The following is a 24,932-nucleotide window of genomic DNA, read 5'->3' on the forward strand; positions in this document are numbered from 1 at the left end:
TGGTAGAGACAGGCTCTTACTATGTGGTCCAGGCTGGTCTCAAAATCCAAGGCTCAAGCAATCTTCCCACCTCAGCCTCCCAAAGTGCTGGGATTACAGGTGTGAGCTACCATTCCTGGCCCCAACAATATCTTTGTACATTTAGGAGTTCAAGGGCTTTGTATATTTAGGAGCTGCAGTGCTTTTCAACACCACAGATCTTAAACTTCGGGTCATAATTAATGGAATAATGGAACTCTTAACACATTTGAAACTCATTACAGTAACCTACAGAGAACTTATACACAGAAGAGAGAAATAACATAATAGAATACACACGAAAAGATTTTTCAAGCTATGCTCTGTAATATATACAGCATGATCTCTGGCATTCCTGATTTTTATGAAATAGTATATTAATTTTGTGAAAAGTTGGTTTTGCATTTAAGCAGAGAAAATAACCTGGGCACTACCACTGTTTATCAAGGTAAGGTATTATTGGCATTTTGGGTGGAGTAATTTTTGGTATGTAGACTCCACTCTCCATTTCTGAGCCCATGGCATCCCTGGGACCATTTATGATTTCACTGATTAAATGCCTGTCACTGTGACGAACAGGATGTCCACACACCTTTCTAAACCAGGTGTGGATGTTGGGGCTGGTAGGTTTGAGGGGTACATGCTTGAGAAGATGTGGGGTTCATACTAAAAACCACTGAGCTAAACTGTCAGTAAAGACAAGAGGAGAGGCCTGGACCAGCGATGATGCATTCAGATGACCACTTCCTTCTGCTTTGTTATTGATTAGCAGTAATTGGCATTAAGTATGGAATTCCTTCATGTCAAAAAAATTCCTAACAGGTTTAAGCCTATCATTTAGAAAAATCTATATTTAATCCTGACAGCAACTCTGTGAGGTAAGTATTATTTAGATTTTACAAATAAGTTGAGGGTAGGAAACCTGCCCAAGATGACAGTGCTGGTAAATAGGCAGACATGAAATCAAGTTGGCCTCCAAAGCCTGCCCTCTTTAACTACTTTGTTCTACTTCCTGGGACAAAGAGTAAATCTGCTTAAGAAGCTGACAGTCTAGACATAGTGCCAATTATGTATCTAGTTATCATCTAGTTTCGTAAGTGCAATAACAGATATTTATCAAAGGTACAAAGATGATCAAGAAATTTGTGGGATGGAAGGTTGCAGAGGAAGAAGCACCTCAGTGAGGAGGCCTTTCATGATGACTGGTTTATGCAAGCTTCCTTGCCCAGTCAAAACATAGCATTTCCCCTGAGCTCAGGTTTTTTTCTTTTTTTTTTTTTTTTAAGATGGAGTCTCGCTCTGTTGCCCAGGTTGGAGTGCTGTGGTGCAATCTCGGATCACTGCAACCTCTGCCTCCTGGGTTCAAGCAATTCTCCTGCCTCAGCCTCCCGAGTAGCTGGGATTATAGGCACAGGCCACCAAGGCTGGCTAATTTTTTGTATTTTTAGTAGAGATGGGGTTTCACCATGTTGGCCAGGTCTTGAACTCCTGACCTCGTGATCCACCCACCTTGGCCTCCCAAAGTGCCGGGATTACAGGCATGAGCCACCATGCCCAGCCACTGAGCTCAGTTTTAACATTGGGCCAGTCACCTGTAAGAGCTATCATTCAGGGTTTGATGAATCTGCTTCTGTAACTCAGAAATGAAAGACACAAAAATATTAATTTGTGGATGCCAATGCTGGTAAAGTGTATCACTGTGTTTTTTCTTTTTAAAAGACTGATATGACCCAAGTTAATATTTTCTGAAATGAAGATTCCTGGTGCTCAGTTCAAGTGCCTAGAAAAGCAACATAATAGGCCAAAGGTACTAGCCATTATGTGTGGCTCTTGCTCACTTCAGCCAATTTCTTAGGATGAATATAAACTATCTCATTTAATAAATTAATCAATGGACAGAGAAAAAATAGATATGTAATACAGTATCACTTTCCTTGGAAATTTGGGGGTTGCTGAGAGTTTTCAAGTCAGAGTCACAGTTATTTCTTCAAGGACTTATCAAGATCTGGACATAAAGTGGATCAGTGGTAACCAAAATTCTAACAGTTTGCAGGAGTATAAATGGCTTGGGAAGGAACAGATGAAAAGGAATCAGAAGAAGGCATCCATCAAGAGGAGGGACATGTCCATAGGCTTCACTTAATCCTCTTCGTAGTGATTAGCAAAAGAAGCCACTTTGACTCCTTTAGGAGCAGAGGGAACATATTAAACAATGATATTTTACCCCATGTGTCTTGGGTGCGGGGGGAAACCTTCAGAGAACCTAAGAGCCTGTAAATGATTATGAGTTGTATTCTAACACTTAAGGAGCACAATGGTTTAAGGAGGTGGGGACAAAGGACATCCTTACCTCTTGCAACTCTAACAATTTCCAAGGCTTATACAGACACCAAATTCCCAGGCATTCTCCTCCTGAATTCACACTAACATACAATCTATGGGGCTGTACTTGCTTTAATCTCATGTGGCATGTCTAGTTTTCCCTATTACTCAAGCCTAATGGTGTGCACACTTGTGACAGATTCCTGGACTCATTTTGAATAATTGTATGACATGAGCCATTTTCCAGTGTTCATGGCTTACTCCAGAACGTAGCGTGCTCAAAAAGTGTCTCTGAGAGCTTCTGAAATATTGATTTCTACTTTATTTGCCACATTCTAGTATAAGCTGTGGTCCCAATGCTGTAGCAGCTTTAGGAGACTTGCATTTTATATAATCTGCTTACCTGTTCATTTTTAATTCCTCATCTTTAGTCCTGTAAGTCTAATCTTGTTTAATATTTTTGTGGAACTCCTTGGCACTTCTGATTTAGAGATTTCCTATCAGTAAATAATATCTGGAGGTAGAGGAATTTCTGTACTATTTGTTGACAACTCTTAAATTTATCATTTTCAGCCCAGAACTTCTACTAAGCTCAGCCTACATATCCAATTGCAAACTTTATATCATTTGGATAGTTTATATTCAAGACCTTTAAGCCTGGACTAATGCCCCACTTTCTGTCCCCAATTTGTTCTACTACCATTGTTTGTCTTCCATCCAGAAGCTCAAGCCAGAAACCCACAAGTCACCACTGTCTTCTCCCCCAGCCAATGCTCAGGCAATCCATCATGAGACTCTATACTGTATGTTTCCAAAATATCTATCTTGTTTTTGTTTTAAACTTCATTGGCAATGCCCAATTCAAGCCATAATCACCTTTCATCAGGACTAGTGCCATAAATTCCAAAGTGGACTTCTCATGTTCATGGTTGCGTTACTAAATCTTTTTGCCATTGGCCTGCCAAAGTCATTTTTTCCAGGACGCCAATCTGACATCATTTCCCTTCGTAAAATTTTCCAGTTGCTTCCTATTGCACTTAGGACAAAGAAATTCTTGGCTCTGCCGGTCCTATAGAATCTAGTCTCTATCTACTTCCCCTTCACTCTCTATGCCTACATTTTGCAAAAGTGTGGTTTGTCCATCCCAGAAAGTACATAAAATTATCCAAATAGGTACAGAAAGCAAAAGGTGATTATTAGAATTTCATGTTCTGTTTTTAGAACATGAAAATAGTCAGGAAGGACTTTTTATTTCATCTTTTAAAAAATATTTGTGCTTATCTTATTGTGGTACAGGTAGCTAACTTATTTAAAAATGAATATACATATATTGGTGGTGTGGGTACATATGACTTTCATTGACAAGGATCATAAGAAAGAGTTTAGAGAAGGGGGCTGGGCGTGGTGGCTCAAGCCTGTAATCCCAGCACTTTGGGAGGCCAAGACAGGTGGATCAGGAGGTCAAGAGATTGAGACTATCCTGGCCAACATGGTGAAACCCCGTCTCTACTAAAAATACAAAAATATTAGCCGGGTGTGGTGGCCCGTGCCTGTAGTCCCAGCTACTTGGGAGGCCGAGGCAGGAGAATTGCCTGAACCCAGGAGGTGGAGGTTGCTGTGAGTTGAGATCACGCCACTGCACTCCAGCCTGGCAACAGAGCGAGACTCTGTCTCAACAACAACAACACAAAAAAGAGTTTAGAGCCGGGCGTGGTGGCTGACGCCTGTAATCCCAGCACTTTGAGAGCCCGAGGTGGGTGGATCACCTGAGGTCAGGAGTTCAAGACCAGCCTGGCCATCATGGTGAAACCCCATCTTTAAAAAAAAAAGAGTTTAGAGACAACCAGTCTCTGCTCCAGCCACACAGGGCTTTTATATATATATATATATATATATATATATATATATATATATATATATATATGGTACAAGACATGGTTTGAAACTGGCATGTAATGTGTAATAATCACATCAGGTAAAATGGGGTATCCATCCCCTCAAGCATTTATCTTCTGTGTTATAAAGAATCCAATTACACTCTCTTTTTTCTTTTTCTTTTTTTTTATTTTTTGGAGGCAGGGTCTCACTCTGTTACCTTGGCTGGTGCAGTAGTGTGATCATGGCTCACTGAAGCCTTGACCTCCTGGGCTCAAGTGATCTTCCCACCTCTTAGCCTGTAGCTGGGACTACAGGCACCCACCACCATGCCTGGCTAATTTTTTGTAAAGACTGGATCTTGCTATGTTGCCCAGGCTGGTCTTGAACCCCTGGGCTCAAGTGATCTGACCGCCTCAGCTTCCCAAAGTGCTGGGATTACAGAGGCCAGCCACCATACCCAGCCCAGTTATACTCTTTTAGTTCTTTTTAAATGTACAATTAAATTATTATTGGCTACAGTCACCCTGCGGTGCTATCAAACACTAGGTCTTATTCATTCTTTCTATTTTTTTTTGTACAAGTACTTTTATCTTTACAAAGCTCCTCAGGCAATTTTGATATACTGTCCATTTGAAAACCACTAAATTAAAACATTAAGCACTAGAAAGGGAGAGGTAAGAGACAAGCCAGAGAAGCTTCGATGAATGGACCTGAGAACACAACCACCACTCCCTGAGGGAATACCCATTCTGAGTTTCAAACAATCAATTTATAAATAAATTTTAGGAGAGAAGAAATGTGTAAGATCAGGAAGGACTATTTTAGTGTCCCAAAATATTTCAAGAATCTATTTATATAAGCAATTTGGATATAAGAATAAAATCAAGTTTTAAAGAAGAGAAAAACCATATTCTTCAAGAACAATTTGAGCAGCACAGTTTCTCTTTGATACTCTATTTGGGGTGGTTTAGAAATAAAACAGGCTGGCCAGGCATGGTGGCTCACACCTGTAATCCAGCACTTTAGGAGGCTGAGGCGGGCAGATCACCTGAGGTCAGGAGTTCGGGACCAGCCTGACCTACAAGGTGAAACCCCGTCTCTACTAAAAATACAAAAAAAATTAGTTGGGGATGGTGGCAGGTGCCTGTAATCCCAGCTACTTGGTAGGCTGAGGCAGAAGAATTGCTTGAACCCAGGAGGCAGAGGTTGCAGTGAGCCGAGATCGCGCTATTGCACTCCAACCTGGGTGACAAGAGCAAAACTCCATCTCAAAAAAAAAAAAAAAAAAAAAAAAAAAAAAAAAAAAAAAAGAAAAGAAAGAAAGAAAGAAATTAAACAGGCTTGGCTGGGTGCAGTGACCTTGCCCCCTGTGTTCCAGCCTCAGATTCTCCTGCCTCAGTCTCCTGCGTAGCTGGGATGACAGGTGCCTGCCACCACACCAGCTAATTTTTGTATTTTCAGTAGAGATGGGGTTTCACCATGTTGGCCAGGCTGATCTCGAACTCCTGGCCTCAGGTGATCCACCCACCTTAGCCTCCCAAAGTGCTAGGACTAAAGGTGTGAGCCACTGTGCCCGTTCAGCATTTAGCATATTTTATATTACTTAAGTCTCACAAAAATAAACTGGGTGTTACTATACCTGCTTTATAAACTGAGTAAACCAAGAAAAACTAGGTAACACGCATAGGTCCCATCATAATGACAGATCCTACAGGCTTTTAAGAGACGAGATCTCACTATGTTGCCAGGCTGGCTATGAACTCCTGGGCTCAAGGAGTCCTCCTGCCTCATCCTCCCAAGTAGCTGGGACTACAGTTGCATGCCCCTGCACCCAGCTTCCCAAAAGGTCTTTCTGACACCAGAGTTAAAGCCTTAATCATACACTATGTTACATGACTCTCATCTACATTGCCTGTCATCCAGCCAGCATGCACAGCTCTCAAACACAGGACCTCTGATAAGCCTGATCAGTAGCCTGCGACAGTTGACTGAGCTAATCAACTCAAGAATGGAGATGCTGTTAATACGTAACTGAGAGAGAATGAACCTAAGATATCTGCCCGTTATTAGGCATAAAGTAGGAGATTAAAAACAAAACAAAACAAAAAAAGAATACCTTTATTTTCATCTTTCTGGGCAAGCTAGAAAAAAAAAAAAAGGAGAGAAGGAGAGGGGGAGAGAGAGAGACAGAGAGAGAGAGACAGCCAAATAGACTCTGGGGTGGTTCAATCAGGAATTTAACTCTGGGAGAAGCCTCCTTAAAATTCCACAAAGTCTTAAGAGGGGGCAGACTGAAAATAATATATTTTTCTCATCTCACAGACTTCTGAAAAAAAGCATTGAGAGCATAAACCATTCTGAAGATTTACAACTTAAAGCAAATCACCTTAAGGTATTGGAATCAGTCAGTGCTTAGATGGAACATCTTTTGAGGGCTACATCTTCACTGACAGTGCCCTTCTTCTCCATTTCCTATACTTCTTGCTTCTTTCTGTTCCCACTGCATCCCATATGGATTTGTACAAATAATGCTGGGTTCTTTTCTTCCCCCACATGCAACAGTTTCTGCTGGATCAGAACCATTCCTTCTACTGGTTTTAAAATCTGTTTTTCTCAGATTCTTTACACTTGAAGGATATTAAAAAAGACATTTAGCCTCTTTTTCTTTTAAGCAATAAAAATTATTCTCTCACTGTACTGATTATTCTCCATGTGGGGCTAAATTATGAAAATTCTGACTCTTTTTCTCTTTGCAAAAATTAAGCAATAATAAAAAGTTAGTATACCATGTTGGATTTTTTTTTATTTCTTTTGGGGGGAGGTACTCAAAATCCACTGTAAATCTCAAGTAGAGTTCCATTTCTAAATGAGTTTTTGGTTAGAAATGTACACTTAAAATTTTAGTACAGTATTTGGAAAGTAATGGAATGACTACCAAGCACTGAACATTGAGACTGTAAGATGGCGCACATTAAATTTGGTTCTATGTTGAACGATATTGGTCTGATTCCAGGGAGTAGGCTACGCAGATATAGTTCCAAAATTGGACTACAGAAAGCTGATACAGCTCTACATTCTGAGTGAGTTAATTAAGCTTATTTAAACATAGACAATAAGAAAGGAGAGGAAGAATGATGGGAAAACCAAATAGGACACTGTTCTCTATGATTATCAAGTGCTCACTTCATTATAATAGTACTGGCCTTTCCACCATAGAATGCTAAGAAACCTGAAGCAGTACTTCATGTCAGTTGTCACTAGTAATTAGATCAAAAGTAAATATGTATCTCTTGCTAAAAATATAAGAGGCAGGAGGCTATAGACATTTATGCTCTAAGAAATTTAATTTGAAACTAATGTGTAAGACAACCTGAGTAAATCTCACTTTAGAGAGATTCAACTGTACTATACCTGACTGTATGAGAAGGGCAAACAGTAGAAAAGAAGAATGGGGAATTTTAATGCATTCATCCACTTTTAAAGACAGTAAGTAAAACTGGTTAAATGTCATCACCAGCAGTATTAAACTGCATGAAGATTGCACTGCCTTTTTAATTTTTTTTTTCATTTTTTGAGACAGGGTCTCGCTCTGTTGCTCACACATCACTGTTGTGCAGTGATGCAATCACAGCTCACTTCAGCCTTGACTTTCCAGGCTCTAGGGTTCCTCCCACCTCAGCCTCCTGAATAGCTAGGACCACAAGCATGTGTCACCATGCCTGGCTAATTTTTTTGTAGAGATGGGTTTCACTTTGTTACCCTAGATGGTCTTGAACTCCTGGGCTCAAGTGATCTGTATACCTCGGCCTTCCAAAGTGCTGGGATTGCAGGTATAAGCCACTATGCCTGGCCTTGCATTGCCATTCTTACATATCAACTTTTTTTTTTTCTTATGTAGCCCCAAAGGGGCAAAAAGAGACTTTAATTAGGGGAGGGAGGATCCACCAGAATTCGAAAAGGGAGAGCTAGCATGGGAGCAGAGGAGCCAGAGCAGGCAGGAGGACGGCCCAGCTGGGAAGCTCTGGAGTAGGACTCACCTCGCTACCTATGGCAGGCACTGCACTGACAGACAAGGCGAAACAGCGGCCCCTCTCAACTGGGAGGGTACCCAATGGCCCCTATAGCCAGAGGTTGCCTGGCTTTTGGGCCCCAGGTCCTAGGTATGACTGGTGGTCACCAATTTGGCCCTTGTCCCCAACCAGTGATGGGTGGCCATCTTCAGGCAGAACTCAGGGAGCTGGCAGGGGGTTCCCACCACTTACACTGGGTCCAAGGAGGCTTCGGAATAAAAGAGCAAGGGAGAGGAACTGGAGTCTGAAACCTCCCTCCCACCCTCCCTACATGGGATGGCATAGCAGAGGAAAAATAGTTGCCTTCTGGGCTCCAGACCCGCCCAGACCCACAGCAACCAATAAGGGACAATCACTGGGACCAGTCACAGCCACTGGAGGTGGAGGTTGTTTGTCTAAAAAAAAAAAAAAAAAAAAAAGACAAAAAGGTTACAGTCTCCTCTAAGCACAGAGTTTAAGTTTCAAGACATTAAAAAAAAAATCTGTCCCAGCCCAGGGGACTGAACATCAGAAGCCAGCCTGACCAGGACCTGCCTTGGGGCAGGTCCACTGCTGCTTTCTTGCCCAGCTAGCAAGCACATCACCCCCCTCCCATATCAAATGCCCACCCTAATCCAGCTTCCTGCTGCCGCCGCTGCTGTTCTGGAGAGTGACTCCAGGACGCCTTCATGGAGACATGGGGAGTCTGAGGGGGAAGGCCACAAGATCCAGCCAGATGGTGTAAAAATTAAGGAACTCCTCAGCCACAATGCGGGCACGGGCATTGACCGACAGCTTTATCTCACTGATCTCCGTGTCAATCTCCTCCATGAAGGGGATCACAAAGTCCACCAACTTGTGTTTGTACATCTGCTCTGTATGGAAGTTGGCGATCAGAAAGCTGATGTCATACCCCTCCACAGGCTTCCTTTGAAGGATGAAGAAGTTTTCTGCTCGCATCATCAGGAAGCGCATGAATTTGTGGCGTAAAATCTTCTTGATCTCATCAGCCTGTTTCACAGCAATGCTGACCTGGACAGAGTTGATGGAGCCCTCAATCAGAACCTTTTCCTTCTCATTCCTGCTGATGGTCACAGGTTGTAACAGGAGTTCTTTGCTACTCCTGACTTCCACTTCTGGCTTGTGTCATTCCACAACCTGGGAGGAGAAGTTCTCCAGACAGAGGGCAGCCCGCAGTGTGGCCCGCATGGCACTCAGGTAGGGGCGGAGAGTGGCAGACATCGCAGGCGCTGGATATATATTAACTTTTTAACTTGGGAAGAAAGGCTTATCCACACAACTTTGCATTTCTTTTCTTTCTTTTTTTTCTGAGACAGAATCTTGCTCTGTCGCCCAGGCTGGAGTGCAGTGGTGTGATCTCGGCTCACTGCAACCTCCACCTCCTGGGTTCAAGCAATTCTCCCATCTCAGCCTCCTGAGTAGCTGGGATTACAGGCGCACACCACCACTACTGGCTAATTTTTTTGTACTTTTAGTAGAGACAGGGTTTCGCCATGTTGGCCAGGCTGGTCTCAAACTCTTGACCTCAAGTAATCCACCTGCCTCAGCCTCCCATAGGGCTGGGACTACAGGCGTGAGTCACTGCGCCTGGCCACAACTTTGCATTTCTAAAAATGACTTACTCACTCACTCATTCAACAAGTATTTATTTACTGTTTACCATGTAGCAGGCATAGCTATCCTGGAACAAAGGCACAGTCTATCCCCTGGAGGAGTTTATAGTCTGGTGGGGTGAAAGTCTTAAAAGAAATAATCACAATTTAAATAAATACTGTATTTACAAAGTAAGTGAAGTGGTCTCAGAGAGAAGAAAAATGGAAGGATACTAGTACATGGTTCTAATTTTTATTGCTTCTCTGGGAAATGACAATGAAGCTGAGCCCTGAAGAGCAGGTTAGCCAGTGAGGATTAGGGAGAAAGGGTGTTCCAGGCACAGGGAACAATGAGCACAGGATGACAAAGAGCAAGACCCGCTACACACTTTGCAGGCTCAGTGCAAGATAAAAATGGTACACAAAAACTAAGAATTTCAAGCTAGTGAGGGAGCATTCAACCAAGCGTGGGGACCTATGTGACTGCACAGGTCATACACACTTGAAGCCAGTTTTGGAAAAGGACGCATGTCGAAGGGACTTAAGGCCAGTTGCTGGAGTACAGGGCATGGAGAAATTGCTAGCTGAAACTGAAGAGTATGAGAGGTACCCAGGAACCAGTCCAAGGTGCAGGGCCTCTAGGGACCAACCTCACAGAGGTTCATAGTTTCCCCAAATAGTTTGCAAAGAGCTACTGCATAAGCAAGGCTGTTATGTAATCATTCTGCCAGGTGCTGAGAGGAAGACAAAGAAGATGTCTGCTTTTAAGGAGCTTACAAATAATTATATAATTTAGGGTAGAATGTGACAGGTCTCACAAGAAAGGTATAAGCACCAGTATGTAGTGGCTTCAAAGCAGGAAGATTACTCATTTGGGGGTGGGGAACTGCAAAACACAGAGACAGAAGGACTGCACGCTGACTGAAATTAGCATGCTTCTGCCTTTGGACCTATGATTTAACCATATCACTGCAGGAACAGCAAACACAACCAGCACATCCTATGTGCCAGGCACTGAGTACACATGCTTTACATGTATCAATTCATTTTAGCCTCACGTCTCTGAGGTGGGTGCTATTCTATCATCTTCATTTACCAGAAGAACAAAGGCATAGAAAGGTTCAACAGCTTGCCCAAGGCCACACAGCTAATAAGGTGGGGATTAATTTGAATCTAAGCAGTCTGGGTTCAATATCCTTGCTTTGAACTCTTACACAATACTATAATTTTACTAAGTGTTTAATTTTGCTTTGTTTTTTAAATCTGTGTGCTATAATTGCACCTCTTTTACTTTTCTCCTGGTGTACTTGGTGAGTTATATATACTGCTTCAAATTGGCTAAGAAATAGAGAACAAGAAAAATAATTGTCCTAAATATTTCCCCTTCTTTATTACCTAGAGCCAGAGTTGGAAGAACAGCAGTATGAAATACATTAGGTATGAGTTTCTGAAAGAAAACAACATAGACAGCACTGCTTTCCTATGCTGTTGACAGTAATCCCAATGTGGCTTTGCACCGATGGCTAATTAGAGCCACGTAGTTATGGACAAATTACGACTGACTCCCTTAGAACTGTGAACAGTGAATTAATGGAGGTCTAAGAACTCACACATTGGCTCCCAGTATCCCTATGACCCAAAGCTGGATCTGTTCCTTACAGAATTGGTAACTACATGTATACACTCATTAATTCAACAAATATCTACTGTGTATAAGGCACTATGCCACATGCTATGTGGGGTACAAAGAAAGTTATGACACGGTCTGTTCATCAAGAAACTTATAATAAACTTTAAAATTTTATTAATGCCATAACAGAAATATAAGCCTCATGCTATGATGGTGTAAAGGAGAATGAGTTAACAAATCCATCAGGAAGGTTAGCATAGACTTGAAGGAAGAGACAACATGTAAGCATTGTCCTGGAGAGGGTTCTGCAACTGACCATTCCAAAGTGTCAGGGTATTTTTTTGTTTTACTTTGTTTTGGTGGGGGAGGAGGAGGGCATATATCAGTGCCTCCAAGGACTGCAGACAGGCGTGGCCACAGGTCTCCTCAGTACCTCTGTCCCAGGTAGGAAGCACCTTCTGTTAGGGTGGTAGTCAAGAGGCCCAAACGGGCCAGGCGTGGTGGCTCATGCCTGTAATCCAAACACTTTGGGGGCCAAGGTGGGCGGATCACCTGAGGTCGGGAGTTCAAGACCAGCCTGACCAACATGATGAAACGCCGTCTTAAAAAAAAAAAGAAAAAAAAAAAGAGGCCCAAACAGTGCTCTGGCTCGGGTGCCACTGTGCAGGCGTTAGGCTACCTGCCTTGCCAGAATCTTATGTGCAATTCATGCAGGGCCAGAGGAACCCGTATGGTATTTCTAACCAATCCAATTTGAAATTATTTCTGACATCCTTTATGCTAACTAGAAGACCCTCTGGTGTAGATTTAAAGATAAGCAAGTTAAATTTACAGTAGTTATCTCCTGATTAGGGTCTCTCCAACGTCAAACAACTACCCTTACAATGATGTATTCTCATATCAGTGTGCTTCAAATGTTCATCAGCCATGTCCAAGGTGTAGACTAACACACTGTGTAGACGGGTGTGTTAATGTAAATTACAGGTAGCATTACAGTGGAGTAGGGCTATGAGAGGGGGATAAGGAGGGGCGAGATGTTCCAGATGGAAGGAACAATTCATTATCGCTTATATCTTTCCTCATTCTAAAGGAAGCTTCCGTAAGCAAAGGCATGGAGCTACAAAATGTGGGCCTACTAAATGTGCCGCGCAGTCCTGTTTGTTTGGGTGAGGAGCTAGATGACCTGGCATAAGGAACCTGCAAAGCAGGCTGGAAAGAATACACTGAAGCCAGCCTGAAGACTGTCTAGGTTGCTGCCAATCGCTGAAAGCATGAACCTATTTTGGTAGTTGCTAGCTCAGTGACCATATTTTCTGAAATAAAAATCAGGCAGATGGTCTTAACAGATGTTTGCATCCATTCTGGATATGAGAAGCAATTTGGAATATGAAAGAACCTAAAATACTAAAAGTTTTTGGGTTGTTTTGGTAGCCAGGCTTATGAGGCAGAATATTTGACATTGGAACTGTCTTTTAAAAGAAAAGTCTTGTCACAATGATGTGAAGAGATCACTGAGGTTTTAAAATGCTCGAAGGATCAAAATTATGTTTTTACAAATATGAATCTGGAAATCATGTATATGCTAAAGTAGAAGGGAAGATAAAGAAAAGAAGAAAGAGTTAGGTACAGGTGCTCAAGCTTGTGATCCTAGCATTTTGGGAGGCTGAGGTGAAGGGATCACTTAAGCTGAAGAGTTCAAGACCAGCCTGGGCAACAAAGTGAGGCCCCATCTCCATGAAAAATAAAAATAAAAAATTAGCCAGGCATGGTTAGTGGTGTCTGTAGTCCCAGCTACTCCAGAGGCTGAGGCAGAAGAATCCCTTAAGCCCAGAAAAGTTTACAGTGAGCTATGATCGTGCAGTTGCATTCCAGATGAGGTGACAGAGTGGGGTCCTGACAAAAAAAAAAAAAGAGAGAGAGAGAGAAAGGAAAGAAAGAAAGAGAGAGAAAGAGAGAAAGAAAAGAAAGGGAGAGAGGGAGGAAAGAAGGGAGGGAGAGAGGGAGAAAGGGAGCAATTGAAAGGACATTTAGGAAGCTATGAAAATAGATCAAGAGAAAGAGACTGTGGAAAAGGTGACAGTAGAAATGGAAAGAAAGTAAGTTTTCCTAGTCATGGAATTAGTCTACGTCACTCGTAATAATCACATATGGCTGTTAAGAGCTATTCCTGGGGTATGAATTTTCCAACTCCATTGGGATGCCTTAAGGCAAAAAATCCTGCCTTACTTACATTTGGTACCTACTGCAACCGAACATAAAGCTGAATACTTAGTAGATGCCTAAAGCAGATTTATTCAGTTAAGCATTTCTTGCTGTGTCATGATTCAAATGGAATTTGTCAGTTAAATGCTGAAATAAAAGAAACAGATGAAGACTATGCCTATATATTTTCCTCGAGTATGGGTGTTATAGGAGATATGTGATCACACAGAGCTGATAAGTGGAAAACACAGAAATGCACTTAACATAGGATATTCTTGTTACCTAAATGAGAAAATTGTGATAACTAATTAAATTTGGCAGTTTTCCCTGATATGTTTGACAGAGCTAATAATTACTTCTGTTCTGGGGGGTAATTTCTAAAATAATGCATAAGAATAAGACTATTTGAGGAGACTTTTTATACTCTGCAATTGGAGCATTCCCTAAATCAAAATTCATTTTTTTTTCTTCTTTTTGAGACAGAGTCTTGCTCTCTCACCCAAGCTGCAATGCAATGGTGCAATCTTAGCTCACTGCAACCTCTGACTCCTGGGTTCAAGCAAATCTCCTGCCTCAGCCTCCCAAGTAGATGGGATAACATACACGTGCCACCACCCCAGCTAATTTTTGTACTTTTTTAGTAGAGATGGGGTTTTGCTAGGTTGGCCAGGCTGGTCTCAAACTCCTGATCTGAAGTGATTTGCCTGCCTCAGTCTCCCAAAGTGCTGGGATTAGAGGCGTGAACCACTGTACCCAGGCCAAAAATAATTTCATTTTTTTTTTTTTTTCTTTTTTGAGACGGAGTTGCCCAGGCCCAGAGTACAGTGGCACGATCTCGGCTCACTGCAACCTCCACCTCCTGGGTTCAAGCGATTCTCCTGTCTCAGCCTCCTGAGTAGCTGGGACTACAGGTGTGCACCACCACACCCAGCTAACTTTTGTATATATATATTTTTTTTAGTAGAGATGGGATTTTACCACATTAGCCAGGCTGGAATTCATTTCTTTAATCTTGGAGAGAACAAACATGAGAGGAAAGTTAGAACACCATGCTTGCCAGATTTAACACATAAACAACAGATACATACCTAACAATCAATCAAAGTATGTTCAAGAGAATTCTCATTTCAGAAAAAAAGGTAATATCAAACTTTCTAAAAACTGATTAAAAACAGCATCAACTCATTTTTTATATGCAGAGTAAATCAAATGAGAATCTATCTGAAATTAGTCTTGGCCAAATATAAGTTAAAGGAAAGACTCTAAAATTAGCTTATTTTGTGTGCCTCCATCTACTACAGTTTACACATAAATGATTTCTCTTTAAAGTCTGGGTGGGGTGTTTTTATGTTCCCATTTCTATGGAAACTGTGGGGAGGCATGAAAAATATGGTATGAGAAAATATGGATTTCAACCCTCACTTCCCCTCAACCCATCCAGCCCAGCCCTCCTCATTTCCAAGAGAACAGGAGTTGAAAGATCTCTGGCAGCTGAAAGTAAAAGCTCACTAACAGATTGCAGCTGTTTGCCTGTCAGCTGAGAACTGCAAATGACAGTTTAGAGCAGCTATTTTAATGGCTATTAAAATTTTTAAATCATGTTTTCCCTAATAAATCCCCCACTGTAATAATTTACAAGAGGGAAACTGACTATATAACTAGCGCAAGAAAAAACACTCAATGGGATCCGTTTTTTTTTTTTTTTTTTTTTTTTTTTTTGAGACAGAGTCTTGCTCTGTTGCTCAGGCTGTAATGCAGTGGCATGATCTTGGCTCACGGCACCCTCCGCCACCTGGGTTGAAGCGATTCCCCTGACTCAGCCTCCTGAGTAGCTGGGACTGCAGGCACACACCACCATGCCCGGCTAATTTTTTTGTATTTGGTAGAGACAGGGTTTCACCATGTTGGCCAGGATGGTCTTGATCTCCTGACTTCGTGATCCGCCCGCCTTGGCCTCCCAAGTGCTGGGATTACAGACGTCAGCCACCACACTCAGCCTCAATGGGACCTTTTGAGGCCAAGTCTGTTACTGTCTTTCATAGTTCCAATAGCATTCATCATTTTTCAGAGAATGACTGCAACAGGAAACAGTGAAATCAAGAGTACCCTCATCAACTCACCCTGATGTCACAAACTTCCTCCAAATGGTGGGTGTGGAAAAAGTACTGGGTAACTAATTAAACTGAGGATGGATGGAGGAAAAGAAAGAGAGGGAAGAAGTGTCTAACTTGACATTTAAACACTATTTCATTATATTTTATTACAAGAAACTATGTGAAGATTATCAGCTACAAGGGTGGGAACACTGAGCCTGGTGAAGGCAGTAAAACCTAGACTTAAGCTTTAGCAGAGAAATCTACAGCCATACAGTATTGCTATCGAAATCTCCTGAGTTCAAGCAGCGAGGTATACCTATATTTCTTGAGCTACTGTAATTGAAAAGGACAGGCCAGAACTTGCTAAAAATTACCCATTTCTCCTCTATATCCAAGGGCTTTAGAATACATACATAAAATTGTTGACGGAAATCTGTGTTAAATGCTTATAATAACTTGAAATGGGCTGGGTGTGGTGGCTCACACTTGTAATCCCAGCACTTGGGAGGCCAAAGCAGGCAGATCATGAGGTCAGGAGTTTGAGACCAGCCTGGCCAACATGGTAAAACCCCAGCTCTACTAAAAATACAAAAATTAGTGGGGTATGGTGGCCCATGTCTATAGTCCTAGCTATTTGGGAGGCTGAGGCAGGAGAATCACTTGAACCCAGAAGGCAGAGGTTGCAGTGAGCAAAGCCAAGATCACGCCACTGCACTCCAGCCTGGGGGACAGAGTGAGACTCTATCTCAAAAATAATAATAATAATAACCTGAAATGAATGCCCTCATATAAAACACATGCAAAGGTTGGAAAAGAAAAAATATATAATTCTTTTTATTTTACATGTACACTCTGTCTTGCTCTGTTATCCAGGCTATTGTGCAGTGGTGTGATCTTGGCTCACTGCGACTTCTGCCTTCTGGATTCAAGTGATTCTCCTGCCTCAGCCTACCAAATAGCTGGGACTACAGGTGTGCACCACTATGCCCAGCTACATTTTGTATTTTCAGTAGAGACAAAGTTTCACCATATTGGTCAGGCTGATCTCGAACTCCTGACCTCGTGATCTGCCCGCCTCAGCCTCCCAAAATGCTGGTATTACAGGCTGTGAGCCATGGCACTCCGCCAAAACCTGAACATTTTCTAATGTAATTCAACAAAAGGGTGTCAGGAGCATTAACTAACACGCTAATGGGGAAGTATTCTAACAGACCTTTGGGGACAAACAGGCTTCTTATTTTTACCAAAATCTCTAAGGTGTTTTTTCCAAGACAAGAACAAACTGAAGGAGCTCCAAGTTAGGACCTCTGGTTCTCACTGCTGATTTTATTATCCTGATTCTGTTTATTTCAAGAAGCACATGTTGAGAACCTATTTATCAACCAGCACCAGGCTGGGTGTGATGGCTCATGTCTGTAATCCCAGCACTTTGGGAGGCCGAGGTGAGGGTATCATTTGAGATCAGGAGTTCGAGACCAGCCTGACAACACGGTGAAACTCCATCTCTACTAAATTAGCCAGACCTAATTCTAATACAGGTGGCACATGCCTGTAGTCCCAGCTACTCGGGAGGCTGAGGCAGGAGAATTGTTTGAGCCTGAGAGGTGGAGGTTGCAGTGAGCCAAGATCATGCCACTGTACTCCAGCCTGGGTGACAAAGTGAGACTCCATCTCAGAACAAAACAAAAGAAAACAAAACAAAACAAACCCACAAAAACCAGCACTAGGCACTGTAATACCAATATTTATGACAGTTTCTAACTGCAAGATATCAACTTTTTAAATAAAGTATTGCTATTTAAAAATTAATTGTGGGTGTGGTGGCTCACACCTATAATCCCAGCACTTTGGGAGGCCAAGGCAGGTGGATCGTCCGAGGTCAGCAGTTTGAGACCAGCCTGGCCAACATGGTGAAACCCCGTCTATATTAAAAATACAAAAAAATTAGCTGGACCTGGTTTGGGTGCCTGTAATCCCAGCTACTTGAGAGAATCACTTGAACCTGGGAGGCAGAGGTTGCAATGAGTCCAGATCGCACCATTGTACTCCTATCTGGGCAACAAGAGCAAAAGTCTGTCTCAAAAAAAAAAAAAAAAAATTTAATCTTGTCTGGGCTTGGTGGCTCATGTCTGTAATCCCAGCACTTTGGAAAGCGGAGGTGGGTAGATCACCTGAGGCCACCCTGGCCAACAGGGTGAAACCCTCTTTCTACTAAAAATGCCAGGTGTGGTGTCAGTAGCTTGTAGTTCCAGCTACTCGGGAGGCTGAGGCAGAAGAATCACTTCAACTCAGGAGGTGGAGATTGCAGTGAGCCAAGATCATGCCACTGCACTCCAGCCTGGGCGTCAGAGCAAGACTCTGTCTCAAAAAAAAAAATTAATATTATAAAAATTCTGGTCTTTCCTTATCCTCATTATTACAGACCTTAGTGTATATGAAGGTTGTCCTAAGACAACTTTTTCAAATGTCATTTACAGTGTAACACATAATTAAAGCTATAAAATGCAGAATAATCATTGAAAAAATGAAAGCGATTATACAAATATGGGATTGAAGTAATAAGCTCTAGTACTTTCTAATTCTTAGTAAAGTTTTATCTTTTCATAAGCAAATATTTGCTGGCTAACATAATGACTAGGTTAGTTTTAGGAAGCACTTTGGTGTCTCTATAAGATGTATAGTAATTTAGGTTTGTAACATAAATCTGCCAATTTAAAGAATGCTTCAATGTATTTATTTATTTATATTTTGAGACAGGGTCTTGCTCTTTTGCCCAGGCTGAAGTGGTGCAGGGACATGCTCATGGCTCACTGCAGCCTTGACTTCCCAGGCTCAAGTGATCATCCCACCTCAGTAGCTGGGACTATAGGCATGTGCCACTATACCCAGCTAATTTTTATATTTTTTGTGGATACAGGGTTTCACCATGTTGCCCAGGCTGATATTGAATTCCTGGGCTCAAGCAATCTGCCTGCTTTGGCATTCTGTGTAGCTGGCACCACAGGTGTATGTGAGTACTCCCAGCTAATTTTCTTATTTTTAGTAGAGGCAGGGTCTTGCCACATTGCCCAGGCTAGTCTTGAATTCCTGGGCTCAAACAATTCTCTCACCTCAACCTCCCAAAGTTGTGAGATTACCAGTGTGAGCTACTATACCCAGCTAAAGTTGCTCATTCCTTGCTAAATGTCATCGTGTCCTTGGACTTCATGTTCTCATCAATTGTATATCAGTACTAGTGGTTGGCTTTTTTCCTGGATATATTTTCTACCAAGAAACAAAGTTAAATTTAAATCTACATACTGAAAAAAACAACTATGCTTATCAAGACTTACTCTTTACCGAGCCTCACAGGGCATATATTGACAATCAGGACTTTCACAAAATTACAAAATGTTATAATATTATGGCTCTTAAGGTAATCTCACAAAAATGTTAAAGTCACAAATGATAATGAATTAAAAAGTCTACTATGTTATAATTTTCAGAATTCTAAGTCTTTCACATTTCCTTTTTCAAAGTTAATGACTTTCTGAGACACATTTTCAAAGGATTATTTATAAGTGGAAACAAATACATAAGAACCAAACAAAATTAAGCTAATTCTATATTACATGAAACTTCATCTCCTAGGCTTGTAAATTTGAGTGGGTACATATTTATGTACTTTGTTTGTTGTCTGGAAAAAGTCAAAAGTACTATGTCTAGATATTCTCAAAACCTTAATCACATAAACTCAGAAAAAACAGAATCCAAAGATATTTATAAAAATCCTGTAGTAAAACAATAAAAGCATTCTTGATAACAAAGAAAATGAAAAAACATAAATATCAATTACCTTTAAGAAGGGAATCAGCTTCAATTCAAGGGAATCTTTAATTCAAACTGAAACTATTTAAAAATTCAGATTCTGTGTCCTAATTATCCCTTTTGGCTGACAGAAAAGCTAAAGGATACAGGACATGTCTGACCCAGGAATCTGAACAAATAACATACTACCTGGCTAATCCAGTTGAGGTGAAGGTCACAATACTGAATGTGAATATGCTGTGTTTTCTACTGTAAATACAGATTTTTGTTTATGCTTTCATGCCACTCAAGAAAAAGAGATAAAACTTTCTTATTCTCAAATTGCTTTATACAGAGCCTGTCTTATTCACCTGAAATGTAAACCTCCATGTCTGTATAGAAGTAAAATTTGTGAGGCATGTGTGTATCTATATATATGTTTGTAAATGTAAAAAAAAAGTAAATATATATATGTTTGCAAACACACACACACACACACACACACACACACACATATATATATATATATATATACACATGCTTCACAAATTTTATACATATATGAATGAGACAGGGTCTTACTCTGGTGCCCAGGCTGCAGTGCAGTGGTGTGATCTTAGCTCATTGAAGGCATGACCTTCTGGGCTCAAGCCATTCTCCCATCTTACCCTCCCAAGTAGCTGGGACCACAGGTCCATGCCACCACTAGCAGCTAATTTTTATATTTTTTTGTGGAGATAAGGTTTTGCCATGTGGCCCAACTGGTCTCGAACTCCAGGGCTCAAGTGGTTGATCCACCTGCCTCAGCCTCCCAAAGTGCTGGGATTACAGGTGTGCCTGGCCTTGATGCATATTTTTGATACTGTAGAAAACACACAGCCAGTACAGGAGAGTAATATTTCATTAATTTTACATTCTTACATCAAATGTGAGCTTAAAATAAGTAAAACCTATACAATTTTCGGCCAGGCATGGTGGCTCATGCTTACAACCCCAGCACTTTGGGAGGCTGAGGCGGGTGGATCACCTGAGGTCGGGAGTTTGAGACCAGCCTGACCTACATAGTGAAACCCCATCTTTACTAAAAATACAAAATTAGCTGGGAGTGGTGGTACATGCCTGTAATCCCAACTATTTGGGAGGCCGAGGCAAGAGAATTGCTTGAACCCAGGAGGTGGAGGTTGCAGTGAGCCGAGATCCCACCATTGCACTCCAACCAGGACAACAAGAGCGAAACTCTGTCTTAAAACAAAAACAAAACAACAAAAACTACACAACTTTCATTGCTTTGATATTAATTTTAGTCCTTCTTTTAACTATTTATAACTGTAAAGCTTTAATTAAAACATTTCTATACCAAAAAAGACAAAGCACAGTTTAATTCTCGTATAATTCCTTGATTTTCCCTAGAGGATTGGGCTTTCCACAGATGGTGGGTTAACAGGATAGATATTCCAATCTTGATCCATATGAAAGGACTTCATTTCTAGGATGGCTCCAAAGCCCTTAAAAATCAATGTGCAAAAATCACATGCATTCCTATACACCAATAACAGACTTAAAGAGAGCCAAATCAAGAACGAACTGCCATTCACAATTGCTACAAAGAGAATAAAATACCTAGGAATACAACTAACAAAGGATGTAAAGGACCTCTTCAAGGAGAACTACAAGCCACTGCTCAATGAAATAAGAGAGGACACAAACAGATGGAGAAACATTCCATGTTCATGGTTAGGAAGAATCAATATCGTGAAAATGGCCATACTGCCCAAAGTAATTTACAGATTCAACGCTATCCCCATCAAGCTACAAATAACCTTCTTGACAGAACTGGAAAAAACACCTTAAACTTCATATGGAACCAAAAGAGAGTCTGCATAGCCAAGTCGATTCTAAGCAAAAAGTACAAAGCGGGAGGCATCAAACTACTGGACTTCAAACTATACTACAAGGCTACAGTAATCAAAACAGCATAGTGCTGGTACCAAAACAGAGATATAGACCAATGGAACAGAACAGAGGCCTCGGAGGCAACACAACACATCCACAACCATCCAATCTTTGACAAACCTGACAAAAACAAGCAATGGGGAAAGGATTCCCTGTTTAATAAATGGCGGTGGGAAAACTGGCTAGCCATGTGCAGAAAGCAGAAACTGGACCCCTTCCTGACACCTTACACTAAAATTAACTCCAGATGGATTAAAGACTTAAACATAAGACCTAACACCATAAAAACCCTAGAAGAAAATCTAGGCAAAACCATTCAGGACATAGGCGTAGGCAAGGACTTCATGATCAAAACACCAAAAGCATTGGCAACAGAAGCCAAAATAGACAAATGGGACCTAATCAAACTCCACAGCTTCTGCACAGCAAAAGAAACAGTCACTAGAGTGAATCAGCAACCAACAGAATGGGAAAAAATTTTTGCAGTTTACCCATCTGACAAAGGGCTGATATCCAGAATTTACAAAGAACTAAAACAGATTTACAAGAAAAAAACAACAAGCCCATTCAAAAGTAGGCAAAGGATATGAACAGACACTTTACAAAAGAAGACATACATCAGGCCAACAAACATATAAAAAAATGCTCATCATCACTGGTCATTAGTGAAATGCAAATCAAAACTACATTGAAATACCATCTCATGCCAGCTAGTATGGCAATCGTTAAAAAATCTGGAGACAACAGATGCTAGAGAGGATGTGGAGAAATAGGAACACTTTTACACTGTTGGTGGGAGTGTAAATTAGTTCAACCATTGTGGAAGACAGTGTGGCGATTCCTCAAGGACCTAAAAATAGAAATCCCATTTGACCCAGCAATCCCATTACTGGGTATATATCCAAAGGATTATAAATCATTCTACTATAAGGACACGTGCACAGAAATGTTCATTGCAGCACTGTTTACAATAGCAAAGACCTAGAACCAACCCAAATGCCCATCGATGATAGACTGGACAGGGAAAATGTGGCACATATACACCATGGGATATTATGCAGCCATCAAAAACGATGAGTTCGTGTCCTTTATAAGGACATGGATGAACCTAGAAAACATCATTCTCAGCAAACTGACACAAGAGCAGAAAATCAAACACTGCATGTTCTCACTCATAGGCGGGTGACAAACAATGAGAACACATGGACACAGGGAAGGGAACACTACACACTGGGGTCTGTTGGGGGGAAATAGGGGAGGGACAGTGGGGGGTGGGGAGTTGGGGAGAGATATCATGTGGAGAAATGCCAGATATAGGTGAAGGGGAGGAAGGCAGCAAATCACACTGCCATGTGTGTGCCTATGCAACAATCTTGCATGTTCTTCACATGTACCCCAAAACTTAAAATGCAATAAAAAAAAATAGTCCCAAGACCAGGCTGGGTGCGGTGGCTCACACCTGGAATCCCAGCACTTTGGGGGGCTGAGGCAGGCGGATCACCTGCAGTCGGGTTTGAGAGCAGTCTGATCAACATGGTGAAACCCTGTCTCTAAAAAAAAAAAAAAAATAGTCCCAAGACCTCGACAACCAGGGAGTCTTCATTATGTCAGAGATAACCTAGATGCAGAACAGAATACTAAGTTGAGACTCTATCTCTCCCTTGGATAGTGGGTCTCAAACACTAGTATGTGTCAGAATTCCCTAGAGAGCTTGTTAAAGCACAAATTGCTGGGCCCCATACCTGGAGTTTCTGATTCAGGTCTGAGATGGAGCCTATGAATCTACGTTTCCAAGAAGTTCCCAGGGAATGCTGATGTTCTGAGTCTAGAGATCACATTTGGAGAACTTCTGCTCCAGTTTCCTCCCTTTAAAGTAAACTCTTAAGTACTTTTCAGTCATTCAATTTTCTTCGGTATCCAAACCCATGAAAACAGTCCAGTTTTTCATGTGCTTGGGGAGACTTAGCCCAAGCAAGATGATGAGGGCATTCATGAAGAGTGGCAGCCTGACACAGATGTGTTGGAGCCTAAGCAGAATGCCAGAAAGGCATCCATGGAAGGGTGCAATCTGGCATGTGGCATTTAAACAGAGTGAACACGGCAACCACACAAAGAGGCGGCTAGTTGGCAAACACTGGGGGATTTACCAGGAAGTTCAGGATCCAGAAAGACAAAAAACTAAAATGAGCTCTGTGGGGTTGAAGAAATACAGGTGCAAATGCATATAAATGTATGAATGTATGTATGTATGTATGTGTGTGCGTGCATGCGTGTGTGTGTGTGTGTGTGTGTGTGTGTGTGTGTTTATTCCCTAGTTCTGTTTGCTGAGAAGATCTAAAAGCAACAATACATACCCAGAAGCAATGAGCAAATCTACTGCACAGGGCTTGGTTGCTATACATCAACGTCTACTAAAAAGAACCATATATATCCATATGTATCAGCATCTATTAAAATGGGCTACTTGGAGAAATACCTGATTCTAGGGCTAGTGTCAGGAAAGTACCAAAAGAGCTTGGAATATCTTGCTGTTCCAAAAGCAAGTTACGCTTGAAGAATAATGGAAACTTGTCAAAAGGACAAAAAAGCCATCCTGAAGGATCTCCCAGTGGCCAAGTAGGGGATAATTTCAGCATTAAAATAAATAACGGTTGAATAAGATATAATACTGAATAAAACAGAAAATCACGATTCTATATATCAATGAAATAAATTGAAAGTTTGATTAGGAATTGGATATTTACATAATTTCAAAGTACTTCTCCACAAAATTTTTATTAGTCATGAAGGAGAACAGATAAACTTTACATTAAAAACCTTGCAGAAATCACCTTGGTCAAATAATCAGAGTGAGCATCACCAGCCAATGAGACAAATTAAAATTATACTCCATCTGATAGAATGGATGGGATGAGAAAAACAGCATCACTTCTACAATATTCTTCCTCATGGTACATACTCTAAATCTAATCACCAGACAAACTCAAATGGAGAAACACTCTACTAAATAACTAGCTTGTCATCTTCAAAGTATCAACATTATAAAAGTCAAAGACTGAGAAACTATTCCAGACTGAGCGTGACTAAAGAGAGAATTAAACACAGCACCAGGCTCAGAATTCTTCTTTAAAAAAAAAAAAAAAAAAAATTACATAAATGAATAAACATCTCTCTTCGAAAATTATTTGGAGAAAAGGATCACTTTCTGGAGTGGTTTCCTTCATCCTATATGAAGGAAAAGTACCAGATGATTCCTCTGGGTCCTTCTGGTTTACCGATTCTACCCTGTTTACTATCTAACTGCTTATCTGTCATTCAGAATTCATGGTACAGTAAGAGTTTTGAGCAAATATAGCTCAGAAATTCACTGGACAAGCAAAAAAAA

The 24,932-nt window shown here is 41.2% G+C and overlaps 1 protein-coding gene and 1 pseudogene across 12 annotated transcripts in view; both read right to left on the reverse strand.

Moving 5' to 3' along the window:
* RABGAP1L (RAB GTPase activating protein 1 like) overlaps positions 1 to 24,932 on the reverse strand; it is a 741,733-nt gene that overhangs the window by 45,804 nt on the left and 670,997 nt on the right. The gene's annotated exons all lie outside the window — the stretch shown is intronic.
* LOC108305313 lies at positions 8,686 to 9,524 on the reverse strand (annotated as a pseudogene). The gene has a single exon (XR_001825653.2). The product of XR_001825653.2 is annotated as an actin-related protein 2/3 complex subunit 4-like (transcript).

The sequence above is a fragment of the Cebus imitator genome, unplaced genomic scaffold, assembly GCF_001604975.1.
Source record: "Cebus imitator isolate Cc_AM_T3 unplaced genomic scaffold, Cebus_imitator-1.0 Scaffold62, whole genome shotgun sequence".
NCBI lineage: Eukaryota > Metazoa > Chordata > Mammalia > Primates > Cebidae > Cebus > Cebus imitator.